This window comes from Camellia sinensis, chromosome 1 (genome assembly GCF_055761805.1).
Source record: "Camellia sinensis isolate YWXY chromosome 1, ASM5576180v1, whole genome shotgun sequence".
Taxonomy (NCBI): domain Eukaryota; kingdom Viridiplantae; phylum Streptophyta; class Magnoliopsida; order Ericales; family Theaceae; genus Camellia; species Camellia sinensis.
This window is the reverse complement of record NC_138961.1, coordinates 27,525,282-27,549,058: the sequence shown is the minus strand read 5'-3', so window position 1 is coordinate 27,549,058 and position 23,777 is coordinate 27,525,282. Positions and strand designations below refer to the sequence as shown.

Genomic DNA, 23,777 nt, shown 5'->3' with positions numbered 1-23,777 from the left:
GTAAAGTTATGACATGTTAAAGATGTAATCCCACAAATGTTTTTTTTTTAAGTTTCAGGTATCTCTATCTGTCCAAATTGATGTACGCATTTTTCAATTTTGAAAACAAATAAGTTAAAATAATTTAAACATATAAGTAAAAATTTATTAATTAAAATAAGTGGACAGATAGGTTAAAAATATGAGAAGATATGTTAAAATAATTTGGACAAATAGGTTCAAAAAAAATGGAGTTAAACCCATATAAGGATAGAACTAATAAGAGGCTGATTAAAATCATAAAAAAACCCGAATTGAATTAGTCAAGGTCTGAAGATAACATTAACAACATTTTCTACACTCACCTTAACATTGCTATCATGAACTGGGTGTTATCATCAAATAATGCTTGCAAAAATCAAATCAAGATAATAAAAAAAATACTGGATCAATTATGTTCCAAATGCATCATGTGATCTTAAATGGATTAGGCATGTTACCATTTTTGAGAACAACAATTGATGTTCCACACATAATTTTCTGGAAATTTCTTGAATAATAAATACGAATGAATGAGAGAAAAGAAAATAAGAACAAATAGAAACTTTTCCAGAATAAAAAAGCAATCCTACAACACTTTTATTTGAATTTCATAGAGAAGAGTCTGAGAAATATTGCAGAAGCAGATAAGCAATATCACAAATGTGCATACTAAAGTAAGCAGCATTGGCTTGTGCCCAAAAACTAAAACACAAACTTCCAAGGGGTACTGTACATTGCTATCTGGCAAGATGTCATTCATGTTGTAACTCTTATGCATTAGCTTCACATAGTCCATTGTCTTCCTTTCCCTCAAGAGTTTAAGGTTACAACCAAGTCTTATGTGATTCACAAAATCATTTCACAGAGTGCTGCCAGCTTTTTGAATTCATTGTTCCTTTCTAGTAATTAATTGATGCAATAGATCCAATAATTGCAAAGTGCAACCGTAGGGAAAGATTTAATGAAGTAAAAGGTCTGTGCCATTTTGATTGATTTGAATGGTGAATTATTGCTACTATCTGTTAAAACATGTCAAATGTAACAAAGAGGATTGATGATAGTAAAAATGGAGTTAAACCCATATAAGGATAGAACTAATAAGAGGCAAGACCACAGAAATTAGAGAGGCTTTAGTTCAAATAGGAACTAATGCAATAAAAAAGGAAAGAACAAAGAGAACAATGGTAATACTATCTTGATCACTGAAAACAACTTCGTTGGAGGCACAGAACAGAATGAAATGGACAGCTCAAGAAAACCCAACTGTCGATTAGTCAAGGTCAGAAGACTACATTAACAACATTTTCTACACTCACCTTAACATTGCTATCATGAACTGGGTGTTATCATCAAATGATGCCTGCGAAAATCAAGTCAAGATAATAAAAAAAATACTGGATCAATTATGTTCCAAATGCATCATGTGATCTTAAATGGATTAGGCATGTTACCATTTTTTAGAACAACAATTGATGTTCCACACATAATTGTCTAGCAATTTCCTGAATAATAGATAAGAATGAATGAGAGAAAAGAAAATAAGAACAAATAGAAACTTTTCCAGAATAAAAAAGCAATCCTACAATCCTAAAGGCATTGATAATTCTAAAGCTAATAAATTTAAGAATGTTAATCCTATCTAATTCAGCCTGCCTAAACAAAGAATAACTTAGGATTCAACTCTTTCGTCCCCTACAATATATTGAGAAAGGGTAAAATTATTGAATGGACATCCTATAACTTTTAAATGCACAATAAACTTGTAAGAGAACTGTAGTAACCTGTTTGGTTGTATTTTCATTTTCTTTGTTTTCAAAAACAAAAACAATGAAAAGTTCAAAAACATCCATCATTTTCAGATCCTGCAAAAACCAATTCCAAAAATTTGAAAACATTTATGGTTGCCTACCCATCAATATGATAACAAAGTATAGGTTTCATTCTAGCACATATTCTCTAAACCCTAAATTGATAATGAGCACAATCCCCGTATGCACACTAAAAAAAATGGAATGCGGTCCAGCAGGTTAGTGAGAGGAAGAATGGCATCCCTAGTGTTGTCCTGAACTTCCCAATTCCCATTTTGCAGCCTCCACAATCAACCATTTAATGGGAGGATTGGGAAAGGGGGCAGTCCCATTCAAAAATCATGCCTATGCATCATGTTACAACAGCTTTGAGAATTTATTCCTAAGTCTCAAAAATTATTGGCCTATTAAAAGATATAGAAAATTTAAGTCAAGAAAAATAAAAAACCAAAATTAATGTACAATATACAGACAGCGAAAGCGCCGGAGGGGGGGGAGGGGGCGCGGCGGTGTTGGGGGGTGAAGTCCTTTCGGATAAGTAAGTTTACTAACTCTCTGTTTCTGCTTCAGGACATAGCATCCCTCCGTCGATGTCACCATCTTTCTTATCAGAAGCTACCTCAGTCTTCTCCTCTTCCACTATGCTCCTCTACTGCAACTCCTGCTTCAACCTTAAGATCTCATCATCCTTCTCTTCTACACTATCTTGCAAGATAAGCACCTGCAATAGAATAGAACCCATGTTCAAATTGCACATCTCAATCAAGCAATCTCAGCTGCACACAATGTCATCAGTTCTAGTGTATTTGTAAATTAAGCTCGTCTCATTGCGTGTTCAGTGTTAGATAAAAAGACACATAATTTCTTGCCAATTTGGACCATCTAAACCATACCAGAGATTCTTTAACAAAAAGCTGTAACATTTGAAACATTTAAGACTATAGCCATAATTAAATTAAACCATCAATGGCCAATTGAAAGTTGAACATGCAGCTTTTTCATAAAACCCACAGCAGCATAATCAAACAGAACAGAGCAAAAAAAAAAACAAAAACCAGAGCAAAAGCCCCAGCAAAACAGCACACAACATCAGCAAAAATTGAAAACAACTCCATTAAACAACTCCCAAAACAACTCTTATTACATAGACATGTATATATATTGAATTAATGGTAGTTTTTATGAATTTTGATGTTTGGTAACATAAAATTAATCTCAATCGTAAATAAATATATAAAAAAATTGCCATGTCCCCTGCCATGTCCATGTCCCCATTTTTTTAAAATCATCGTGTTCCATGCCAGTGTCTGTATCCGTGTCTGTGCTTAATAGGCTAGGGTCACTTACCTTAATTGAGAGGTCAAGGTCAATTCTTGTAAAAGTAAAGACTGATTATTTCTTTCATATTAGCTTTTTCTTTAGTTGTTATTCTTCCCTTTATGGACTCTTTTCATATATTAAGAGAGGTTAGTGTCAATTTCTAGTCAAAGTAGAGACTAATTATTTATTTCATATTAGGTTTTTCTTTAGATGTTATTTTTTCCCTTTAAACTCTTTCATATATTAATATAGTGGCTGTGATGTTGAGTTTGCGGGTAGGGAGTTGTGGTGCAAATTCTAAAAATGGCATACTGTATTCCCACAACAAACTTAACATAACCACAATTTCATATATTAATATAGTGGCTGTGATGTTGAGTTTGCGGGTAGGGAGTTGTGGTGCATATTCTAAAAATGGCATACTGTATTACCACAACAAACTTAACATAACCACAATATTCCGTAACAAATACCTTAACATGTAACTTTTCTCACCAAAATGATTTGTCACTACAAATGGTTCGTAACATTTTCACCACATCGTTCATAACTAATCAACATAATCACAATGGTTTAGAACTTTCACTTTAGGTGCACACCATAAATTCCCCATTCATAACTTTTACCCAAAAAAATTCATAAATTTCTTATGATAGGAGTGTGCATATTAGCATTTTCGTTGCAGGTATATATAATTGGACTTTTTTACATAATTACTTATTCTATTTAATGTAATTTTCTAATATATTTTGTAAATATTCTCCTCCCAATTGACTAAAATAAAAATTAAAAACTTTAAAAGGAAGCAAGCTAGTAAACATGAGTGATCTCACCTGGATAGTTCTTTTCCCTAGCATAGGAAGGTCTAAGAGTATGAAAAGCTCACAAAGTCTCAAAATTGAAGTCTGAATTCTTCAAATGTATGTATCAACAAATAAATCTTTGCCAAAACCCAGAAATGTCGACCCCCAGAACTCCACAAATCAGCCAAATCACCAGATTGGTTATTGACTTCCTCTGCATTTGCTCACAAAACCCAATAAACCCTCAATTGGGTATTTCAAACAAATCACCAAATTACCATATTTATAGGTGTTGAATCAAGAAAACCTTACCAACATGGAAATAAGGGTTAATGTGTACTATTCTTGCGTAGTACTAATCTGGGTTTGTAGTATAAATCGATTGGAGCATTAATGAAGTTTAAATTTAGCACCTCTGTCTCACATCATTTTTATCGAACAGTTGGTAGGCAAGATTGCTCCTCCTTCAGATTGACTCCACTATTTTATATAATATGATAGAGAAAGAGAGAGAGAAGAGAGGTGTTTTACTTTTAGGTATGGCAAGGGTTTTGGAGAGAGAGAGCTTCTCGTTTGGGATTGGGACCAGACTTTTCTCAGATGGTGTGGCCATCGGATTAGCTTCCGATTCAACTTTCATCGGCCACTTGGGCCTCTGCTGCTGCTGCTGCTCTCTTTTTCGCCTTTCGTTGAGGAGAAAGAGGGTGGGTGAGATCGTTCTGTTAAAGCAGAAGAACAAAGAGTGGGAGAGAGATAGAGAGGGACGGTGGGACAGTCGCGGAGTTGGATCAATGGCGACGATGATGATGAGCAACGGCGGTGGTGGTGAGCGGCGGCAGCGGATCGGTGGTGGTGTTTGGTGAAGGATGAAGAAGGGTAAAGGTAATAACAGGAGATCAGGTTTTTTATTTTATTTTGAAGAGAGAACATGAGAGAGAAACGTATAGAGAGGGAGTTGAAGAGATATGTTTAGGCAAACGTGGGGGAGAGAGAGAAGAGAGCATTTCGGCGGGAATCAAACACATCTCCACCATTGATATTTATTAGAATGGATCTAAACCCATGATTCAAAATGTATCTCTCATACATTTTAACACATTTTCAAAAAACCTCTTGCCTTATTATATAGATACTATTTGAAATAGTTAATAGTAAATAAAATATTCATAAAACATGTACGATCAAAGCAAATGAGATGTGCCATCAAATTTTTTCTTTGTTTTTTTCTTAAATAATTACAGAATTTATACAAAAATTTAAAAAAAAATTAAAATAAACAATCTGAGATGTATTTTGATACTTAAAAATAAATAATAAATAAATACCATTAACAGCCTAAACGATTTGTCGGTGGAAAGAAGTGGCCACTCAGTCCTTTACGGGCTCTGTCTTCCACATATTTCGTTGCATTCCTACTGAAAAAAATAATAATATATCAAAACAATTTGAATATATAGATTTGGCCTTTGTTAGTCTGTTACTCTTTAGTTTGGTACCTCTCCCAAATAACTACACAAAATATATAATCAAAGCCACAAAATATATGATAAAACCAAATCATCAAGCCCAGCTGAGTAATTATCAAAGCCCAAACAAAAATAACACCAAATCCACTTGAGTGATGTTGCAACCTGAGCTGCTGAGCTGCCGAAATGGTTGGAGTGATGTTGCAACAGAGCTGCTGTCGGATTGAATGACAGTCAGAGTGAGCTCTAATGAAAGCAGAGAGAGAAATGGGGATAGAGAGAAATGAGAGGCAAAAGGTGAGAGAGAAATGGGTACAGAGAGGGAGTTTAAAATTTGAAATCAGTTGGGCGGGAACCATCATTTAATCTCAGCAGTTAGATGTTGATTAGGTATCTCAGCCATCTCAAGAAGTCAAAAAATTTGAACAGATAGTCAAAAAAAGTCAATAAAAAAAAGTCGAGTTTTCTCTAAATGGGCATATGCGGTCGGTCAAGGGGGCTATAGACGATGTTTGGATCCATAAAAGCAAACCTAGCGTAGGTCCGTGCCTAAAGACACGGTGTAAATAATTTTAAGATTAAAATGCAGTTATAATTTATACGTATTATGTTGAAATTTATAAAATTTGTGTCATTTTTTTATAAAGATACTGAAAAAATATATTGAAATATTTTTATTCTTAAAGAACTTATAATAATTTTGCTTGTATTACACGCTCTACAAAACTCAAATAAAATAACTCCTCCTAATCTTAATGCAAATTAAAAAACAAACATATAAGATTTAAAGTTATATTGCATATCAAAAATATAAAAGGCAGTAAAAAAAAAATTGTATATCTAAAAGTAAATTGAACAACTTAATTCCCAATGGAAGGCATATCAAAAATTTTAATCCAGATGATAAATTACATTAAACTGGATAAATTACATTTTAAGATCAAGTATTATATATCTATCTATTATTGTAGATTAATCTATTATTGCAAAACATTTACAAATGATAATATTAAATTAAAAAAAAAATCGTAAACTAAAAGCAAATTGAACAATTTAATTCCCAATGGAAGCCAAGCAACATATTAAAGAAGTAGGATACCTTTAATGGTTTAGCCAATTTTCTATGAACAACAGCTGATTAAAAATAAATAAATCAAATAGAGAGAGGAGCACTAAAGATTTAGCCAATTTTCTTATTTGTATAATCAATTTTACTCCCCAATATTACTATATGTGAGAGAGATTTCATATTAAAAAAATTTAAAATAAGACCTACCAAATACCATGAGCTTCTTAAGACTCAACACACAGATTGCAAAGATCTATGTGTAAAATCAAATAGAGAGGAGCACTAAAGATCTTTGCAATTTTCTTATTTGTATAATCAATTTTACTCTCCAAAATTACTATATGTGAGAGAAAGATTTCATATTTGAAAAATATAAAATAAGACCTACCAAGTACCAATGAGCTTCTTCAGAATTAGCACACAGATTGCAAAGATTTATGTGTAAATTGTCACAAATTTTAGTCAACACTATTACAATGAGCACACAACAGGTTCTAATTTCTTATTTGGAGTCTTTTGTTGTTCCAATTCTATGTGCACTAAACATATAAAGCTGATCAAGAAGGCTTATTCTTTCCAATTTTGGCTACTTGTATTTCAAGCATCTCCTTGAATATAGCTAGCTATGAGACCTAGGATGGTTTTGAGTGGATGTTTTTTTTTTCCCTCCATTTTAGCATTGGATACTATCATGAGCTAAATTTATATTAAAGAACTGGTAGTTTTGGGTCCAAAATATAAAAATATCATCTGGAGGTAGAGTGTGATCATAGAAAGGGGAAACATTATGGAGTCATCAGTCAATTGCTTTTGTCTCTTGATTATGACTTAGCTTATGCCTAATGGGACTGGTATTTACTAATGAAATTGATCGGTTAAAGAGTTTCATTCCCTGAAGATATGTCATTTATTAGAATGTTACTTTGAACCACACACACATAATTTGTTTAACATGCATCTATTGATACAAATAGGTATTATTTTGTACATATATTAAGACTTTCATAATATGAAAAAAGGAACTTATAATTTTAATAATTTTGTAGGAAAAATGGAATCATTCACAGTATTAATCTGTCAAAGTCCAACTGCACATTTAATAATGGCGTCAGTTCTATTTTCTACGTGGGGATAACTATCACATGGAATCTCTGGTATATTTGTGGCATTTTTGAAGTGTTCATGCACATGTCCATGTGTGATGGAAATTGATCTATATATCTTGCCAGGTGATGTCTGAAATTCAGAATCCAATCCATGTGGAACTTGGTGGTGTGCTATCTAGAAAGAGAGGCATGATTTGTGAAAGTGTAGTGAATTAAATGTGAAATCGAATGCTTATCCATTGAGATTTCATTACATGACCAACGGGTGAGGCCTCAACCTTGAGGCAGAACCTTAATACAAATCTAGCAAGCTAAAATTATGGAAAAAAAGCCTCCTAACCTAGCAACCCACCACCAAGCTAAGATATGCATATACATATATATGATCAATTACATGCCCAAGATGACTACTAAAATGAAGCATATTCAGTTGACAGAGGACTTGAAAAAGTGAAACAGGAAAAATTCCAAACTATTTTAGTCTAAGTCAGTCTAAACAATTGAAGTTGATAAGACAAAAAAATCCAAGACACTCATTTTATATTATTTTTTTAAGAGCACTGAATTTCATTTTAAATAACAAACATAGAAAAATCAAAATTTTAAATACTGAATTTCTACACAAACAAACAAACAAAAGCTTATTAAGTCTAAAAAGTTGCGAACATTTGTGATAGTGCAAACAAACAAACAAACCAAAATACGAACACATAATAAATTATACGAAAACATAATAAATTATAAACACATAAACACAAAAAAGGGAGTTGTTAACATAATAAATAGGAACATTGGTGATAAAAAATTTCTGATTTAGATGTGAGAGGAAATTTAGATGTTATTAACCTAATAAATAGGAATTTCTATATATTTATATGTGTACACTTAAAAAGCTTACAAATTTATTAGAATCTATTACTTAAGATGTTGGATTTGGAGTTTGAAATTAATTAAAAAAATTTGTCCATATCATCATCTGGACCCCTAAAAAGAATAATCAATTATAGAGGTAAAGAACTATATAATGTTTGTGAGTTTTTGGAGCTAAAATGGAGAAAACAATTTTATTTTTCTTACTATAGCAACTCACTAACAACACTGCATGGACATAGACTTCACACCCACTTAAAAATTATTAACATGACTCTGAAAAAACCAAATTAATGGCTGAATATTGGAAGTAAATAACCATAAGCACAGAGCCAACACACTGAAAATGCAGTTAATATCCGATAGCAGGAACTCAAAAAATCTATAGCATGGGCCCAACACACTGAGAGAAAGGAGGAGAGACAAAAATTGGTAAAAAACATAGCAAAGCAATAACTGATTTTGGTGATAAAAAATAGAGCAGCCGAAGTGACTATATCATGGGGGTTGCTGCCACAAAGAGAAGGCAAAAGAGGGACTATAATTGACCCTGGTAGGCGAAGATGGCAGGTTTCCTCACGCAACATTTGAGATAGTGAGAGATTCATCTAGTTCAGGAGTGGCTAGTGTGATGTTGAGTTTGAGCCAAATAAAGATTATATATTGTTTTGGTGTATGTCAGACACCAAATAAATTATATACCTAGACAAATATCTTGACAGTAAACACATTGAGCAGAATTTTTGTCTCTTATAATATATATATGCATGCTCACATATCATCATCTGGACCAACTATTCAATTAATGATAAAAATTCATGAAATGATAAAAATTGAATGTGAGCATGAAATGATAAAAATTCACTTAATTGAATATTCATCTAATGATAAAAATTGTCTTTCATAACATCTAAATTCATGCTCACATCCATATATATTATTGGAAAAACATATTGCGTAGAATTTTTGGAAAAACATATTGCGTAGAATTTTTGGAAAAACATAAAAATTGTCTCTCATAACAGTAAACACATTGAAAAGAATTTTTGTCTCTCATCACTAATTTAAACAGTTGACAGTAATAAAAAACAAAATTTTTAATTACAGAATAAAAAACATTGTGCAGAATTTTTGAGTAGAATTTTTGGTGATTTTGGTGATAAAAAAATAGAATAAAAAACAGTAATAAAAACATTAAGCAGAATTTTTGGTGATTTTAGTGATAAAAAATTGAGCCAACTGATTTTGGTGATAAAAAATTGAGCCAACCGATTTTGGTGATAAAAAACATAGCCTTTGCAACTACTCTTTAACAAAAGAAAAAAACAGTTTTTTTCTTTTGTTATTTCTTTAACAGAGCAACAAAAGAGATAAAAAAACAAAGCAGTTGGCTCAATATCAATTATTTTTTCTTTAACAAAGCAATTATTTTCTTTAACAAAGCAGCCATGATATAGTCTAAACCATAGCAACCATGGTATAGTCACTTTGTTAACAAAGCAACTATTTTCTTTAACAAAGCAACTGTTTTCTTTAACAAAACAGAGCAGTTGGCTCAATAACAAAAGAACAAAATTCACTCGTATATATCAGTTGGCTCAATATCAAAGCAAAGCAATAACAAAAGAAATAACAAAAGCTGAGAGAGGAAAAAGAGTGATGTCGAGTAGCCAAACGTTACCAAAGCATTGAGCAGCCGAGCAGAAAAAAAAATTAAGCAAAAAAAAAATAAGAACCAAAGTAATAAACTAACCGAGCAGCCGAGCAAGATGTCGAGTAGCTGAAGTGAATAGCCGAGCAGCCGAAGTGATGTCACAGCCGGAGTGAACAACGGTGAAAGTGGTCAGAGTGATCCACAGAAGCTCTGATGAAGGCAAAAGCTAAGAGAGGAAAAAAAAAATTCAAGAAGAAGAACAATTACCCGAATCAATGAGAGAATACTAAAGCCATGTTTTCAATTAAGATAAAAATGAGAGAATACTGAAGTCATGTTTTCAACACTAAATAATAATACTGAATTGGTTAAAGTCATGTTTTCAATAACTCTATTGAACTAAGCAGTTAAAAATACTTTTCCATATATTGGTCTGTGCAAAATTTGTCTGATATAAATACTATAGATTTGTCTGATATAATCCCTATAACTAAATATATATATCATTTGAAGGTCTAAGAATAGTGATGCGCTTAGTCTCGGGAGGTGGGGAAACATGCTGCAAATCATACAGATGCTAAGAGAACAGGGAATTTGGTTCTTGCAGAAACTTAACGAATAAATCTTTGTTAGAACTTAAAACTTCCAACACATCTTGGAATTGTTTGGATTGGCGAAGTTTTTCATCTGTGGCTAGGCGTTTTGCTTCGATGAACTTCTGACGAACTAAAGCCATCTTTTTCTCATTTGTATTCTCATTATACCTTCCTTTCTGTGGTGATTTATCTCTTACATAACTTCCTTTCTGTGATTGCTGTCATATTTCATAAACATCCTTATACTCATTATGCTCTGGACACTGATGGATCTCACATTGCATTTGCATGTCCAATCCATGTTCTTGCTGCCAATAAGCCAAAGGAATACCTGAATGACTTCGTGCATAGTCTCTTTAATGACTTCTTTGCGCAGCAGAATCAGACTGTTGCCATGGAAGGGTATCAAGCCCCATCAACTTGGCGACCACACTGGGAGGATTATGCTTGGACTCAACTTCTTTCGACATTTCATGGTCTATGGGTGTTCCATTTGATCTTCTATTTGAAGCATTTCTCAGCTCAGACACTATCTGCATGCCATCCACAGACATAAAATAGATCAAAGTAATGTAATAATATTGTAGTACAGATCTCAGTACTGAATAGACATCCTGCATAGATTTTAGTCAGCTGTCGACCATCATTACAACGACTTAGTAATAAACTTAATTTATACCACTTTGTCCTCTATTGGATCACCAATAGGACTCGTCCTTGCTGAATCTGATTGGCTCCTTGAGAGTGGCAAACCTGTAAATCAATTACTACCAGGTCAACAAGGGCTATAATGGTTTACAAATGCAGAAGTCCAGCAAAGAGAAGAAGTATCATCAGGTTTAAACAAAGGAAATACATTAAATACAAAAAAGGAATAAGTGTTTTCCCAGAAGGTACTCAACATCAACTTCAATGAATTTAAACTCAAAATGGGCAGAGCAGACAAATCACCAATGCTGACCTGTAGAATTGGTTAAAGTCTGAGCAGAATTTCTTTTCCATATATCTATAACTCACCCGTATATACCAGTTGGCTCAATATCACCCGTATAACTCAAAATCCAAACCCAATACAATAAGATAAACCCAAAAACAGAGCAAGAAAGGGAGATAGAGAGGGAAGGTAGATACTGAGGGGAGAGTCAGTGCAGAGTAGGAATAGGGAGACAGACAGAGAGGGAGACAGAGAGGGAGATAGAGAGGGAAGGTAGAGGGTATGGGAAGACAGATGGTAGACAGAGGGTATGGGGGAGACAGAGGATAGATATAGGCAAATCAAATGAAATGTGTTGGGCGGGAACCACCCATTGATCTAAACATTTTAGACATCTCAGCCGTCCAAATTAAATGTATCTCTCAGACATTTGTATAGATTTTCAAAAACCATCTTCCCTTATTATATAGATGTGCTTATTACATTCAACATGACTTAAGACAAAAAATCAATGGCCAGTCGTCATAAGACTTTACTCAATTAAATTATGGGTTTTCATACGCAACTGTCTCAAACTCTCAAAAGAAAGACAAAATCTCAAACTCATGAAAGTCACAAAAACTTGAGTTTGCAAAAAGACCCACAACAACACCAAATCGTCTCCAAACTCATTTGCTCTATTTCTCGATGCATATACGATCTTTATCTCCGATGGTGAGTCATAAATCGCCAAAATCTGAATTGGGTTTTGCTTATAAATTGTTTTTCTCAAATGGGTCGTTTGATTTTTTCTGAATTTGGGCGTGTAGATGGAAGATGATGAAGAAGAGGACCCATGATCTTCATATATGTGTATATATCTGTATCTATGTGTCTAGATTAGAGCTTTTCAATTAGGATGGTGAAAGAGAATAGAGATATCAGGCCTGTGTTGTTCAAATTTGGTGTGGCTTTGGCTCTCTCTCATCAAGAACTAATAATCCGCCACCGTTGCCATCTTCTTTCAAGCAGTGGGAGAAAACCTTGGGAGTAATCCCTCGGGATGACAACTGTGATATGACAGACAGAACCTGTCGACCAAACCCAAAAATCCCATCAATTGCTTTATCTGGCATAATTAAGTCCCCAGAGTGATTGGTGCTACACCTGTTCACAAATTCCAAAACAGCCAATCAAATGTTCAAAACCCACCCAACAAAACTAAAGATGAACATTGATATGGGGATAAAACAATGACAATAGAAAAAAGAGGACAGAAGTTTTGAAATGTACACTCAACTCCTCAATCCTGATATGTTGCCAAGCCATTGCAGATATAACATATAATATAAGATACATTCTGCTAAGATCATTACTTCTCTAATCCTCCTTCAGTTGACCTTCATTCTTCTTTTTACAGTTACCATTAGAAATTTTGGTCCTCATCCCATTTATAATCCTCTTCCTCTTCCTCTTCCTCTTCTCCATTTACCAATGTAGAATCTACTAAGAGAATGAACACCACTGATTTTTTGTCGTAGAACATAAGGCCACGAAGTTTTAGACAAAAAGCCACTAAAAAAGCCAATTCCCAAATGAACCCTAAGTTAACTGATTTTTTTTCAATTAGAAGATTGGTGAAATCATGTTGAAATAACCAATGTCACATTTGATTATGGTTGTTCTGTAAACTAAAATAATAAAAAAAAAGGCTGCTAATTATGGAAACCACATATTAGACTATCACGAAGGCTTTTTATTTCACTCTTTTGACCATCTACTCTCTCCATCTAATAGTTATTTTATGTCCCACATTGACACAGACAACCTTCAGAAGTCATAACAGCTTACCCGAAAACAATTAGGGCGAAAGAGTTAGTGACCAAAGACGGCCCCATAATTGTGTCAAAATACAGAAAATTAGATACATAAAAACCAGACGTCCCACTTCCATCTGTATACTGAAATGAATAACCGCACTGATTACTCTGAGCAGAGCATTCAGCAGGCAGGATCAAAGAAATTGAGCTTAATCTGCACACACTTGACATTTTATTAAGAGAATTGTCTCAGCCAACCCACCAACAAAACTACTCCTATTAAGTCTTAAAACTCAAAACCCAATAAAAATTATCTTTTTTCTGGCAATAACAAACACAATTGGGTACAAACAAATCAACATAATTTGAAACACATCAACTATACATAAACACAATTACAAACTAATCGAAACCCAAAATGGAATTGAACCCAAAATCGAAATGGTATTTTTCGGAGAATGATTTCTGGTGGCTGAGCGTAAATCTAGGGTTTGAGAGAGAGGGAGAGAGGAGAGGAGCAAACAGAGGAGCGAACTTGGTGAGCCAATCGAAGCACAATCGGATCAAAAACTCAAAAGTGGAAAAAAAAAAAAGGGAAACAAACACATATTACTAAACCAAATCAATCTTACAAACTTGATTTAGAGCAATCCAAATACCTAAAATACCCTAATTAACAAATCAATTTAAGGTTTAGAAAAAACAAAAATCAAAATCAAAATGAGTACTCTGTTATATGATCAAAGCCCCAACTCTTCTGGATATATGATTAAAGCCACAAAACTATACTGAAATTGTTTTGGGTTGTAAGGGAATCTTACCTTGCGATGAAGAGGAGCGTGACGAATGAGGAGGAGGAGGAGGAGCGTCGGTAGCGAAGAGGGTGGGGGTCGATGAAGAGAATTGAAATCAAACGGTTGATGAAGAGGAGTGTGACGAAGGAGGAGCGTCGGTAGCGAAGAGGGTGGGGTTTTTTGCTTCTGTCGAAGAAGAACAGAGAGTGAAAGAGAGAGAGATAGAGAGAGGGAAGGTGGGGAGGATGTGGTCAGACGTGCGTGGGTCAGACGTGCATGCGTGAATGAATCAATCATCATTCATTTGAACCAATCTGAACCATCGATATAAGCTTAAGAATCATCTCAGCCGTTAAATTGAAATTTATCTCCGATACATTTTCACACAAATTCAAAAACTCTTCTCCCTTATTATATAGATATATATATATATATATATATCTATAGGATGAAAGATTTATCTACTGATTGAAACTTGAAAGGTATGGATGACCAAATCATCACACTTAATATAAGGATAAAAGATCTACCTCACTATAAATTTATAATATTTCACATGTGTTTATGCATTTGTATATATATATATACATATATTTGTATTATTGGCTTCTCTACATTTGTGCCTTTCACGTTAACCAGACCCATTTTATCTACAATGGTGTTACGTATATTAATTAGTACATCAATTAATATATCAATATATATTATGATATTATTATTTCAAAATTATGATCATACCCATTATAAATAATATAAATACTTAAAACTTTTAAAATTATGTTAGTATGTCATCTGTTAATTACTGTTAATATACTAATTAATATAGCAGTGATGTTCCATATTACATAGATTTTTGTTAACATGTGGTCATCACCAGTTAATTCCATGGAAAAAGTTTAACTTATCAATTACAATTAATGGTCATTATCAAAAAAAATTCTAATTAATGACGACCGTAGATGCCTGAACCAAAAGCAACTGGCCAGTTAGGGGATGCCCACGACTTTTTGTACAAGATAACACTTGGTCCAAGTGGATGAATTAATTAGTTGTTATTATTATAAGCAACAAGTAAACATTTCCTCCCTTGGTCCAAGTGGATGAATTTTAAATTTATTAATTAAAAAAAAACTAAATTTCAATATGTTATAATTGGTGAATCGTTGATTTTATCTCCTTTTCAGGTTTGAATTTAAGCACTTGCTTGTTCTTTGAATCAAACACTCATAGTTCAAGTTTTCAAGTGTAAGAAAATTGAAAAGAAAGTCTGATCGAGACCTTAAAAAACTTGATCTCCAACAATTTGAAACTTATTTTAAAGGTCATTATAAAGAGTTAAAATAGTTGAAACAAATGCAAAAGAAAAAAAACAAAACAAAACAAAATTTCTTGTAATTTTGAAAAGAAAATAGAGATAAAATAGGAATTTGAAGTATAAGTAACTATTTTTTATAAACAAATTTAAATTTTCTTATATATTTGATAAAATTTTTGGTAAAATTTTTGAGATTTCTAACATTTTTATTTTTTTTTTTATTTCCCTCACTTTCATCCTCGCCAAACTTAATCTAAGAGAAGATTAAACTTGTATTCTCGATAAACAGTTCTTTATAGAAAAAAATGATATAAATGCAATCATAGTTGCGAGAAAATCTCTTCGTCTTCTTTTTAAATTTGCAACATGAACCATAAAATGTCATAACTTTTTTTTTAATACAAAATATAACTTTTTATTCATCATCCCCCAAAAAAAAAAAAAAAAGAGTAACAATAATTATAATATTCATAGCATAATTATAAAACAAATCGTAGTCCTTAAATTTTATCCTAAAAAATCATAATTTTCTTTATGAGAGGGGTGTGCTAGTAAGAGAAATTATTCATTACTCTTAGAGCAATGTTCTATTTCATTAATTAATTGACATATTTCACATCATCTCTAACTGTCCAACAACAATAAGGTGATATATACTATATTAGACCAACCACTTTTAATTTAAAGCACCATCTAAACTTGCCCCAAGAACATAGAATAATTTCTATAATTCCTCTAACAAAAATGAGTTGTTCGGGAATGTACAAAGCAGGCCGGCCCTGAATTCTATAGGGCCGTAGGCGAAGTTTCTAGAGGGGCCATTATACATATTAATCAAACAAAAATTTTGAGTAATATTATAAATACTAAAAATGTATAAGTTATTATTTGTGAGTATCAATACAAAAATTTACTTATATGGATTAAGATATGAAGAAATCATTATAAGAATTTAAAATGGCAAAATCCAATTTACAATAAAGAAAAAAATGCAAAGCTATAATACCAAATAAAAATTGAACCAACTACGATAAAGTATCACTTAAACATTACTCTTCTTACATTTTTAGGTGCAAAATTACTAATTAAGTTTGTATAATCTAATTTATCCACTATATCATTTTCAATAGATAGGAGAGCTAATTCATTCAATCTTTCTTGAGACAAGGGTAGGGTCTTTATTTTTAGTGGGCCTTTTTGTTTTGAAGGTCCTGTAACAATAATTGGGCTTTTTTTAAAACTTAATGGTATAAAGAATGTTTAAAATTTGGAGACTTATTTTGGGCCAAAATTTAGGGACCTTAGGCGCAGGGCTCACTAGCCTTAACCGAGGGCCGGCCTTAGTACAAAAATTTAAACTGAGGCCTCGTTTGGGAACTCTCATTTTTAGTCAAAAAGTCAAAAAGTTACTAAATTAGTCAAAAAACTAACAACCCATACCAAAAAGTCAAAGATTATCTTTTCTCTCTACTTTTTGCATATCTTTTAGTAAAAAGTCAAAAAGTCATCCCAAACATACTAGTTTTTTTTAGTTCATATTTTAACTAAATAGCCAAAAAGTTACTAAATTAACTTGTTCCCAAACGAGGCCTGAATGAGCTTCTTCATAGATCTATTCCTTTTTCTTTTCTTTTTTTGGTTTAAGCTAACCAAAGGACGTTAATTACATTAGTTAAGAGAGTAAGACCTTTAATTTGGGTAAGTTTTAAAATTAAAAAAAAAAATTACGTGACAAGTGTGTTTTTTAAAATAGATGGAAGAAAGCTCTATACAAAACCAACTGTTTTGAGATCTAAGTGCTGGTTTGGTTTTTTCCCTGGAGCTAAAAAATCATAAAATGATTAAAATAAAATAAAAAAAAAGTCAAAAAATCATAAAAGGAAACAAAACACAAAAAGACAAAAAAAAAAAAGAAAATTCATTCCAAAGCCAAAACGTCAAAAAATCCAAACAACAAAACCAAACAACAAAAAAAATCCCAAGCTAAAATAATTTAAAAAATCAAAAAAATCAACTAAAAAATTCATCGTCAAACAACCCTTAAATTTGAAACCAACCTTTTATGGTTAATCTCTTTTTTTAATTAAAATAAAATATAAAAACAAATTTTTCAAGTTTTGATAGGACTGCACGGGGGTAATGAGTGCATATGGGTATGGCCCAGTAACTGCTGAGTCGGATGGGCTGGGCCTGGTCGAGTCCACAAAAGAAAAAGTAATCAAACCAAATGATAAAAGGGGGCATTCCGAGAATTGAACTCGGGACCTCTCGCACCCTAAGCGAGAATCATACCACTAGACCAAATGCCCTTTGACATTTGAACTTTGTTTTATTTAAAAACTTTAATCCTAAAGCTGTATCCGAAATTCATAAGTCATATCTGACAAGTAATCTGCAGTTAAATAATTTTGAAAAATTTTTACAAAGTTTTTTTATATATATAAATTATAGTAAATTCCTTTAAACTATGATATATTTGTATTTTGTCCTCCTAAAATTTTAAAACTCAACAATTAATCCTCTTTGTTAGAAATTTATTAGAGATTTATAAAAAAAATCAAATCATATGTAAAACACATAGCACATTTATTGAATTTTTAGATAATAACACTTTTGTCTAGTGATTTTATTTGCACTTTGCCACTACAATAAGGCGACAAAATGCAAATAAAATCACCAAATAATGGAGTAGTACTATTTTTGTAAAACAATCAATAATTGTATTATTGTTCTAAGAATTCAATAAAAATGTCATGTAATTTACACATGATCTAATTTTGTATAAACTCCTAACAAAATTCTAACAAACTAGTTAACTGTAATAAGATAAAACTTTGAGGGAATAAATTGTTAAATTTTGAAATTTAAAGAGACAAAATGCAAATGAGCCATAATGTAAAGAGATTTACTATATAAAAAAATTTCAAGTAACCAAATTTCACATATTTCCTCCAACAACTAGAGGTGCTCACGAACCGGATTGATCTTCCAAAATTGATTGATCTAACCCAATCCACCTCTTTTAAGCAATTTTGATATTATGGGAGGACAGATATTGATAGAAATTTTTCAAATCTGTCTAAGTTCAGACGGATGGAGAATGATAAGCCACCCAACCCAACCCAATCCAATCCAATCCACCAACCCTCCTTAAGAAAATGATATTATGTTTTTTTATAAGTATGTTAAAAAAAATATTTTAATTAGTAATAATATTAATTATTCATAAAATATGAAAATTTAACTTTTATTTTAATTATAAAGAATGAAGAATAAATAGTTTTATACTCAAATAAGGTCCAAAATAATTATAAAAAAAATATTGGTTCAAAAAAAATACATAAAATAATAAAACTTAAACTATCAAATCAATTTGTATCTACCTACTAACCAACAACAACTAAGAGTATCCCTATCAATTCCCTTATAATAGCTTAAGCGGTTAATTCTTTACAAATTCTTTCTCAATAGATACCTCATACCATTTCTTAAATTTAGGATTATTACAGTAACTCTTTATTTGTAGGAAGTCACTGTAGTTTCCTTATATCTGATAAATTTTTATTTTATTTCGTTTTAAGCATAAAGGAGAAGTCCCCTAGATGTCCCCCGAACGTCCCCTCGGACATCCCTCTGGATGTCCATGAATATCCTGTAACTGAAGAAGAAAAATGCTCAAAAATGACCTAACCAATCGTCCACTCAGACGTTCGGCCCCTGGCTTCTACTTCTATTGCTTTCTTTTGTAATTATCCCTATCAGCTTTGAGCCTCTATTTGCTCCAGCACTGCCTTTGGGACTTGGGACTAGGACCTCTTATTTGCTTAAGCTTTCACATCCCCCTTCTCTCTCTTTCTCTCTCTCTCTCTCATTTGCTCAAGCACTACCTTTGAGCCTCATTTTTTACTTTATTTTATATTGTTTAATTATTTTATTATTAAAAAAATATTCAAATTTAAAAATAATTAAAAAGATTATTTTAATAAATTAGAGAAAGAATAGGAAATTTGTTAGGAAAGATAGATAAAAAAGTAAATCCTAAAATAAAAAATGAATTTTTAATAATATTTTAGGGTAAAATTTAGGCAAGCTAATAGAGATGATCTAACATTGTATTAGTTTATTGAGAAAATCTGCCACGTAAATAACACGTGGCATTTTATTACTTTCTCAAAATCACACTTTCGCAATTATAGAACTTTTGTCCTTGGGTAGGGGGTTAGCATTTTTAGAAGACACTACATATGTTTGGATAATTAAAATTTAAACCTCAAAGTTAACTTTTTTTGGCCAATTAAATTAGCCCAATTAACTTAAATAATTCCAACCCTACATGATGTTTCTTTAAATTTAGGGCAAGTTTTTCTTTAAATTTAGGGCAAGTTTGGAAAGTTATAATAATAGTTAAAAAGTCACTAAAAAAATTAAAAAATTAAAAGAGCTATATAAAAAAGTTAAAAAGATTTTTCTTTCTATTTTTTACACATTTTTTTTTTGTAAAAAGTCAAAAATCATTCAAAACAAACTAATTTTTTTCATCTTATATTTTAGTAAAAAAATTAAAAAAAAAATTACTAAAATAACCTATTTTAGTATAGTCCTATGATCATCTTCATCAAACTAGTTAATTTTGTGTTTAGTTAAAATAGTGAGTAAATCATTAAATGTTAATTCCATCAAACTAGCTACTATTAAGTTAACTATTTTAGTTTTTGTGGGTTTGACTCAACAAATGTAGCTATTAGTTTGAATCAGTCTAAGATTAAAATATGTTACTTTTGATATTTTAGAATTAGTTGCGTAGAGTTTATAAAAAATAATTTTAAATTAAATTAATAAAAATAATGTTAACTAATATGGCAAAAGAATAGATAGTTTGTTAGAAAGTATATTTGAAATGTGTATAGCCAAAATACAAAAGTAAATTTTAAACCAAAATATAATAAAAATATACTAACTAATTTGATTTATATATACTAACTAATTTGATGAGGATGCTCTAAGTATACTAGAAAATAATTACATAAAGTAATTTTTGCTATTAAATAAATTATCAACAATAATAATAAATTTGAGTTAAGAAAAATTTTGGATAATCGATATTTAAATAAACATGTTAAAATAAATGACAACCAAAACAAAAATACATTAAACAAAACTTTTCATAAACGAAAAAATCACACAATTGAGGTTCTAATTTATGAAATTTGCCAGAAAAAAGCTTTACATCGTCACAAAGCTCTGAGTTTTCGATTTTAAACCATTTTCCATCCAAACAAGAATCTTTTAAACATTTTTGTTTTGGAAAGTGAACTTTTTAAACTCATTTTTAACTATATCATCTTCCATATTTTTTATACGTTTTTTCAAAAAAAATTAATAAATTTAAAAATTAATTTTTAATTAGCTTTCCAAAAACAATCCTTTGTTTTGCCATCCTACAATCTAAATGGACCAAATAGGCCAGATCACTTTCTTTGTATAAATTCATTTGAGTGCATTCAAAAAGTTGCCAATCTTTCAACTTTTTAAAATGTCACTTTTGCCAATCTTTCAAGCCACATATATGACCCACGCCACATTTCTGACTATGACGTTAGGAGTGTGAATAGTTCGGATTGAGGCAAAACTAAGATCAATTTATTATTTATAGTTCTTAAAAATTAAAATTAATTTAATCTATTTAAATCGTGAAATTAATTTGAATCAATCTATTTAAATATATATTGGATCGATTTAAGATTACGGATTTATATAATTAAATAAATATATATATATAGATCATTTTAATTTCATAAAAATATAAACATAGCATTATATTAGTTTTAAAATAGTAACATGCTTGTCTATAATAACGACATATTGTTCTAGAATTTAAACAACCGTAAGGAAACTAGTTCCATCTTAAGTATTTAGACCATTACAAATTGAAATTAACAAACAAAAGCAATAAAAGAAGATATTATGCGAGTTTAGGTTTGGGTTTAGGTTTTATATAGAATAAAAAAAGATACTATGCAGGAGGGTGTATAATATAAATATAGGCTATTTATATATGGTCCAGATCGGTTCCAATCAGGAACCGATCTGTGGATTACGGATTTTTAATTTTTCAATCCGAAACTGAACCACGGATTCAAAAAATCAATCCAAACCTATCAGATTGAATTAAACCGGATCGCATTACGAATTTCACGGATTTCTTACTCAGCTTTATATGAGATTCATGAGGCTTAAGAGTGAACTATAAAAATGAGACCCTTTTACATATATTTTTTTTAATAAAAAAATTATGCATATAAACTAAAAAACATTATTTCGTTGCCTTATAGTTTTAACAATATTACAAATTCACCCTTATCAACTTAAAATTTACCTAGAAAAAAAAAATAATGACTCATATTCATTTCATATGTGGACTACGCACTTCATTCAGGGTAATTCGGAATCTATAAGGATGGATTCCTAGCATTTTTCTTATAATTCAGCAATATCTAATTTACAATTGAACCAATTAACACTTAAATACTACTCTTCCGGCATTTTTAGTTGCAAAATCACTAATTAAATTTGTATAATCTAATTTATCTACCAAATCCTTTTTAATAGACAATATAGCTAATCCATTCAATTTTTCTTATGATATTGTTGGCCGAAGGTAGGATTTGATCAATTTCAACTTTGTAAAACTTATTTATCCAAAGGCAACAGAACTTGAATACTCAATAATAATCTATACCAAAATATTTATCATGTGCTCCCGATTAAGATTGAATCAATTGTTTTACTTTCAAATTCTTCTTTCTCTTTTCATTTCCAAAACTATTCTTCTTAGAAAACATGAGTATAATTACAATTCAATCCACAAATCACAATTCATTGACTATTTCATATCTAATAGTAAATAAATTATGGAACACAATGAAACAATATAAAAAATAAGAAAAAATTATTCAATTAAAATCTGATAAAGAGCTAGGTAAAAAAAAAAAAATTTAAAATTATTTATTATATTAAAAAAAATTCTGATAAATTTATTTATTCTTTTAAAATCTGATAGTTTGAGAGAGAGAGAAGATTTACTATGTGAGAAAGTGGGTCCCCAAGTCGCAGTTGATCGTCACCAAATTTTGGGTACCAGCGTTGCTCCTCCTTGGTTCTCTGGTGTGCTTCGTTTGTGTGTGTGAGAGAGAGAGAGAGAGAGATGAGAGCTCACAGAATTTGTGTGGTAGTGGTGTTCTGATTCATGCCCGTTTGTTTTGAGAGATAGAATGGAGGGAATTGATAATAAGAGAATTGTTAGTAAGGAGATTAATAGTGAGGAATTGTTAAATTATTTTTATATAAAATAACAAAAAATATAAAAAAAATAAACATTATATTTAAAAAAAAATTCTCAATATATAAAAAATAAAAAAATTTATAATCCCCTCACTATTTTTCTAATACCATCTCTACCTCTTCCTTACCAATTCCCCTTCTTCCTCCTTACTAATACCAAGGGATTACTAGTCACATCCCTATCTCTCAAAACAAACACCCCATTCTCAATCCCCTCATCACTATCAAACTCAATCCCCTCTCCATAACTCCAAACAAACGGGGCCTCAATAGCCAAATCAACACTTGTTTGTATATGTTTTAATTTTAATTAGGCTAAATCACAATTGCAAATAATTTTTTTTTATATGAACCAACAAAATATTTTGGGCCCCTTTAGACTGGCCTTAAAGTAATAAAAATAACTTGGGTCTATTTGAATTTGTAATATACACACTACTAAATTTGAGACCTTATTTTAGGCCAATTTTTTAAGCCTAAGGCACAAACTTCAATGACCTTAGCCTATAGCCGATTCTCCCACTCTCATGTGAATGGTGGCAAAATTTTGAGTGGAATGTTCAAAATCTCTAATACTTTTGTATATATATTAGGGGTGGACAATCTCGAGTGAAGTTGAGTTTAAGCTATGCTCGTATTATATAATAAGAAGATATGTGTTATTTCAAATCTGACCTAACTCAACATCGAACATAATCTAGCCTTCAGAAGTTCGCCGCTCATTTAACCTAATAGATATAGGCTATTAGTTTTTTTTCTTTTCTTTTTTTTGTCTTGAAGAATATTAAAGAGATGTTTAGATCATTTTAATTATTATTTGAATTTGAAACATTAACAAAATCCAATGATAAAATCAATATGATCTTTTAACATATATTTTC

General features: G+C 31.2%; 1 long non-coding RNA gene and 1 other non-coding gene across 8 annotated transcripts; both read right to left on the bottom strand.

Annotated features, from left to right (window-relative positions):
- Window positions 1-594: 594 nt before the first annotated feature.
- Window positions 595-22,796, bottom strand: LOC145792952 (uncharacterized). Of its 7 annotated transcripts, none has more exons than XR_014333282.1 (6): window positions 22,639-22,796; window positions 12,574-12,793; window positions 11,393-11,466; window positions 10,734-11,246; window positions 10,217-10,343; window positions 595-2,550 (listed from the first exon to the last, which is right to left on the bottom strand). It is a non-coding gene; the product is annotated as an uncharacterized LOC145792952 (long non-coding RNA). The 7 variants fall into 7 exon arrangements; XR_014333294.1 differs by having other exon boundaries at window positions 11,045-11,246; XR_014333278.1 differs by lacking the exon at window positions 12,574-12,793 and having other exon boundaries at window positions 22,639-22,795.
- On the bottom strand, window positions 17,793-17,864 carry TRNAP-AGG (transfer RNA proline (anticodon AGG)). The gene has a single exon. It is a non-coding gene; the product is annotated as a tRNA-Pro (tRNA).
- Window positions 22,797-23,777: the final 981 nt, after the last annotated feature.